The sequence below is a fragment of the Nanorana parkeri genome, unplaced genomic scaffold (genome assembly GCF_000935625.1).
Source record: "Nanorana parkeri isolate BGI_ZX_2015 unplaced genomic scaffold, ASM93562v1 scaffold1782, whole genome shotgun sequence".
NCBI lineage: Eukaryota > Metazoa > Chordata > Amphibia > Anura > Dicroglossidae > Nanorana > Nanorana parkeri.
In genome coordinates this window covers 168,352-175,236 of record NW_017308050.1, presented here as the reverse complement: position 1 = coordinate 175,236, position 6,885 = coordinate 168,352, and positions in this window count along the sequence as shown.

The following is a 6,885-nucleotide window of genomic DNA, read 5'->3' as shown; positions in this document are numbered from 1 at the left end:
TATATACACATATATATGTATATATATATATATATATACATATATACACACACCATCCCAAGCAATAAGTCCAAAAGTGCCAACAGGTCACACATGCAATTCCCTGGTTGTTTTTTTTTCCAGGGCAGTTTCTAGAAATCCAGATTGCATGCATGTGGCATAATTCCCAACACATCTGTCCAATAAGCAGCATGGTGTGAGGACCTAGCAAACAATCTCTATTGCACCCAGAAACAGACAGTCATTTTTTTTCCAAATGGGTCATTTTGTATGGAGTTTCCATTAACCTTGGGCAGCACAGTGGGGGCTCCTGGTTCAAATCCCAATCGGAACACTATTTGCAAGGAGTTTGCATGTTCTCTTTGTGCTTGCGTGGGTCTCCTCCGGTTATTCCGGTTTCTTCCCACACTCCAAAGACATGCTGGTAGGTTAACTGGCTCCTGTCTAAATTGGCCCTGTATGTATGCATTCGAGATAGGGACCTTAGATTGTAAGCTCCTTGGGGGCAGGGACTGATGTGAATGTGTACTATGTAAAGCACTATGTAAATTGTTGGCGCTATATAAATAGCAATAATAAATTAAAAAAACCTTTTGGACAGAGTTCCCTTTTAATCACTGTCTACTTTTATGGGACAAGACAACTTGGCCATGTCCCTCATTGGCACTTGAGCATGGCAGCACACCTGGCTGGTTTCTTTGCTTATCGCTCTCACAGTCTTAGTTCTGCTACACAGGGGATTGCATTAGTCTCGAAACAAGTTATATTCAGGTACTCAAACTGCTTGCATTTTTAAAAAAAAAATGAATTATGGTATGCGTTTGTGAATACAGAGTTGCAATATTTTTTGTTTTCTTTGGAGTTTAATAAGAAGTGTGGCTTTATTTAACCAAAAGAGAGGAATAAGGGCTCTACGACAACAGGCACAGACATTGCCACCATCCAGGTAGAAGGGAGCATAGTGGTGGAAATTTCCTTCCTCTCCCTATTTGTTAGGACAAATGTCCTTGATTGGCTGATCTGCAGAAGCCTTCATAACATCCAATCTCTTAGGAGGTCATTGTTAATTGAGTATGTACATTTGCAAATTCTGGGTTAGTCATTACTTTAGCCTTCCATGTACAAGAACAGGAGGAATCTGCTGCAAAAATGATAAATTCAGTGGGGGGAATTTATCAAAACTGGAGCAGACAAAATCTGGAGCAGCTGTGCTTGGCAACCAATCAGCTTCTATCTTCAGTTTGTTCAGTTAAGATTTGAAAATGAAAGAGAGAAGCTAATTGGTTGCCATACACAACTTCTCTAGATTTTGTCTGCTCCAGTTTTGATAAATACCCTTCAATGAGTCAGCAGATTCATCAGTTCTCTCATCTCTTCTTGCTGGTCTGTGCCCAGCCCCTATCATAATCAGGGCTTTATGGTGGAAGTTCTATGAAAATGAGTAAGCCAGCAGGGTAAGGCGGGAGCATTAGGGCTCGTTTACACTATTAGCAGTGACTGGAGTTTTTTTCTTTTACTGATCAATAGTTGTTTTCTATGTCCCCCGTTCACACTACAATGCAAATGTGATCTTTGAAAAAAAAATACAGACATGCTGCATTGTTCGACAGCACACTGGATGGCACCGCAGAGCTGCTGTGCAGGGTCCTGATGGAGGGGGGTAAACAAGCGTTCTGGAATTCTTGCGGCAGGAATCCGAGGTGTCACTGTTCAGATGCGGCCGCTGTTCCCATTGAAGTAAATGATAGGGTGACATCGGCTGCCTCTGTCAGTGACAGTCCACATGTAATCAAACATGGTATGACTGCATGTGGTTTGGAATAGAACATTGTTCATTGTTCCTGGACTTGGGATAGATACATCCAGTGGCAATCACCTGTCCCAAACCGCATGTAATCATACCATGAATGATTACATGTGGACTGCCGCTGACAGATGAGAGCTGTCACCCTATAATTAACTTTGATGGGAACAGTGGCCGCATCTGAATGGGGACATCTGGGATTCCTGCTGCAAGAATCCATAGATTTCAGCAGTAGGTAAGCATAAGCGCCCATGTGAATGGTGCCTTAGGCATTATTGATGTAATCCTGGCCTAAGAGATGTATGCAGGGAAATATACATCAGCATTGCTTGGACATCTTATCTGTAAAATGTTAAATTTTGTGGGAGCTCACAAGAATTGAATATTTTTTTTCCCCTGAGATGATGTCCACTGTCACTTGTTCCAGTCACATGTGCTAGAGTTCCAGGAAGTAAAGGGAGATGGATCCATCTGCCCTTGGTGACAATGGCCCCGTGAAAAGAATGGGGCGAAAAAGTAAAATACAAACAATAAAAAGTCTGCAATTATCTATAACTATCTATCTGTAGATTACTTTTACTAAACATTTCTAAAGGTGCCTTTGTTGTCATTTTTAAGACACGGCTGGAGTTGCTCTTTAAGGTTACATTTAGTACATGAAATATATGGTAAATCAGAGCGGCTCCCAGGACGGCATCAGAGCGCTAGCCGCAGCTCCGTCCCGCCCGCCCACCTGTCTGTGGCTCCCTGGACGGCAGAGTGGGCAGCTGCAGCCAAGCCAGGTATCCCCCGAAAATAAGACCTAGTGTCTTTTTTCGTAGAAAAAAAATATAAGGCACTGTCTTATTTTCGGGGAAACACGGTATGCATGGGGATTGTTGGGAGAAGTCACAAGACTTACTATACACAACAAAACCTGAAACCACCTCTCTTTTCACTTTCTGTTTTTTGCTTCCGAAAGTACCTGGTTAGAATTACAAAGCAGAGTTTGAAAGTACCTGGAAATACAAAGCAGACAGAAGGCTGCCTTTAATAGCACTGTAGCCCCTATATAGATATGTATATATGTGCTACTGCAGAGATGTATGTTTCTGCCTGCAAACAGTTAATTGCCTCTGTGTGTTCTATGAGGCAAGGACTTATGGGAATTGCAGTGCAGAGACTGTGATATTGCAAGAAGAATCCCTGAAACTGGAGGAGGAGGGGGACTATGGGCTGTAGCTGCTGAGCATGCTCAGTTTGGGAGAGCCGACCGAGGAGGACAGATCTGTGTAATCCTGTGTAGATTGAGACTGTGAGCAACAGAGCTGTGTGGCCGCCGCTGACATACAGGGCACACAGGCTCTGTGCAAGAAGTGTGAGGAGAAACTGTATTGGGATCACATGTGTCTGAAGGCCTTCGATTGAGCACCTAATTAGGACCCAGTGACGCGGCTGCTGCGGGGACATCACGGCCTTGTCACACGGTCGATCCCGCCATTGGAGTGACCCAGCTGGCCCAGCTGAGTGGTTGAGCCAGACGGAGTCGAGGGACACAGCTGCCCAGTACCCTGGATGAGTGGAGACCTTCCGCAAGAGGCCCCAGATGACTTTATCATCTTCACAAGAGTCGGCTTGAGAGAAAGAGGGCGTTTGTCTTATGCTGGCGGACATCATCCCTTCTATATAAGCCTTGGAAGTGGTGAGAGGCCTTTGGCCATTGTGACACTTTACTTCTCACACCGGCAATACAGTACGGGCCTCAACGTTGGCTAGCCTAGGACATTAGTCTAGAGAGGGTCAGACACTGTTGAAAGGAAGACATTAGTCTTACATATACTCAGCTCAAGGGTAACATATGAGACATTCTGGCATTACACACTTCAGTACATACAGTAGATAGCTGCATTTACTGAGTGTCAGAGTACCTTTGCATATCATTGATTGTCCTTTATGGGATTTTTTGTTTTATAGCTGCATTGTTTTATGCCTTGATTGATCATTAAATCTGTTATCAAACTCTTTAAAGGTGTGTTGGTGTGCTGTGGATCCACATTTGGGCGGTACATTGGTGTGGGGGATAGAAATACCTGGTACATTCAGCGGCTCCTTCAGGGGTGAGCGATACAGCACATTATCTGAATGTTACCAAGGAAAGAGCTTGTAGACAAGGATGTCACATTTCACCTGAACGAAGGGCAGCATTGTATCTCAATAACGCCCTGGCCATACTCTGTACCTGAAAACAAGAGAAAGAGGAATAAGAAGTTCCGAATCAAAATTCTGACAAATTTTCCGAAATTCGGACATTCGGACACATCGGAGTTACCAAATCCCAATGCATCTGAATGTGTCTGAATCCGAATTTCCGAATTCCGTTCAAAAACAAAACTGAATTAGACATGTGACTTTTCTGGCCAATCAGATGTGTTTTTCGGTTTAATGCATCCGAATGTGTTTGAACGCGGATTTTCGTTACAGCAACGTGGGAGCCATATACAGTATATACATATGATACTAAAGCTGAGTCTCCTAGACCCGAATGGCATTCGGGATCTGAATTTCCAAATTGCATTCGGGAGCTCCCCAATGCCATTCGGGTATAGGACCCATACACATATATTACTAAAGCTGAGGCTTTCAGACCCGAATGGTATTGGGGAGCTCCTGAATGCAATTCGGAAATTCGGATTCTGAATGCCATTCGGGTCTAGGAGATTTAGTGTTAATATCTGCATATGGTTTTCTGTGGTATTCGCAACGAATAATCATAAACTAACAAAAATTTCGTCCGAATCCCCAACCAAATAGAATTTCGGAATCAAATTCCCAAAATATCCAAACCAAACCAAATTTTTCCATAGCTTACATGTCTAGTGGCAATAATATTCCTTCTGCAAGACAAGTTATCTGAGTTTCCCTGGAAACCTGTGCTGAAATCTATGCAAGTACTGTTTATGTGGTCCAATGACATTGCCAGTTATATGCAGGGCCGTCTTTAACGCAGGGCAAAAGGGGCAGTCGCCCAGGGCCCAATCATTGTTGTGGGGCCCAAAGCAGCTGCCCCTTCAGCCAACATAAGATAAACACATGCAGGGCTGGCAGCCTCACCTGTGTAGGCAATGGGGCTTGCACCAGCCCTGCCCCCTGTCTCTATACACAGCATCGGTGCTCTACAGACAGGAGGCTACATACAGCAGCATAGACGTGGCTCTGGGCTCCACCCACTATCAACTCAGCCCCGCCTCCAGCTCTCCGTTCTCTGCTCTCCTGTGTTGTCTGGGGCCCTGCTGGGAGCCCACACCGTGCCCTGAGATGTCACCCCCACTGTGTGCCCTCCTGCCTCCCCTCTCTGGACCTTCACACCAAGTAAGTGCCCAAATATGCCACAGGTTATGTATGCAACAGATACACCTGTCTTCCCCCCGGGTGGAATTAGATTAGATTAGTGTGCAACACATACATATGCAGAGCAGGGTCCTGACTCTTGCTTCTCTAGTTCAATCTATGCTGCTGAACCAGGATGTAGAGTTTTTAAAGAAAATGTCATTATCAAGTACTCTCAATACTAGGGATGCACCTATAGATAATATTACAAACAGGATCTGTGCTATGGAACAACAAACCCCTAAGCTGCCATGCTAAAAAACTGTATATAACACCTAAAAAACGTGAATTATAAACATGCCCTGCGCTATAGAGATCAACTACATGTGCAATCTAATGATAATCTACATGTGAAATAAATACAGAAATATATAAATACGCATTAGGTATTTTTTCACTATATATTGTATTTATTCACCATAGGGTGATTCTGCATATTTATATATTTATTTCACATGTAGGTTATTATTAGATTGCATGTGTAGTTGGTCTATAAAATGCATTGCACGTTTGGTCTATAAAATGCATTGCACGTTTATAATTCACTAGGGATGCTACTGCACCGATACCGATACCTGCACAGCCCGTCTGAGACCCCGTACACAGCCCTCCTGAGATCCTGTATAGTCCTCCTGAGACTCCGCACAGCTTCCCACCAGGATATTGAATATCCTGTCTCTCTCTCCTGGCTGTCTCTCATTGCTCTTTCTCCTGGCTGTCGCTCACTCTATCCCCTGGCTGTCGCTCCTGCCTCTCTCTCCTCTCGGTCTCTCCCCTTTCTCTCCTGTCTGTCTCTCCTCGCGCTCTCTCTCTCCTAACTCTTTCCTCAATCTTTCTCCTGGCTGTCTCTTCTCACTCTATTCTGGCTGTCTCTCCTTGCTCTCTCCCCTGGCTGTCTCTCCTCGCTCTCTCCCCTGGCTGTCTCTCCTCGCTCTCTCCCCTGGCTGTCTCTCCTCCCTGGATGTCTCTTCTCTCTCAATCCTTGCTGTCTCTTTTCTCTCTCTCCCCTGGCTGTCTCTCCTCTCTCTCTATTCTGGCTGTCTCTCTCCTGGCTGTCTCGCCTCATTCTCTTCTCTCTCCCCTGGCTGTCTCTCCTCGTTCTCTCCCATGCCTGTCTCTCCTCCCTCTCTCCTCGTTCTCTCTTGTTTAGTCTAAAAAAAGTTGCAGTGTGGTGTTAGACTGTTCGGGATTCGCTTGAAGAAAATGCCGCAACCCTTGCAGCACCATTCTGTTTACTATGCGTTCGGCATCACATAGTGTTGCCCCCACCTCTTCCGTATGCTGCTGTTAGGGCCAGGGGGCCCAATAAATTGTTTGCCCAGGGTCCAATCAGTATTAAAGACGGCCCTGGTTATATGGCAATTATCACACGTATCATGCATTGTTAAGATCTCGATGACAGCCCTGCTGTGTGAATTTAGGAGCTGCCTCTGTGACATTTGTCACCTGTCTTCCCCCCGGGTGGAATTAGATAGATAAATATAAAATTTTTGTCCAGATTAAGAAAAACATATATTTAGAACAGCTCATAGGCAGCTAAGTTTGATCAACGCCTTTTATCTTTCTCTTATGGCTAACTGAAGGCAATTATCTATCATGTATTAAAAAAATGTTTTGTTTCCTTTCAACATTTCAAAATAGCCTTTCACACCAACGAAAAACTTCCTGAAGACTTTCAATCTTGCTATAGATTTTTTTTTTTTTTTTTACTCAGC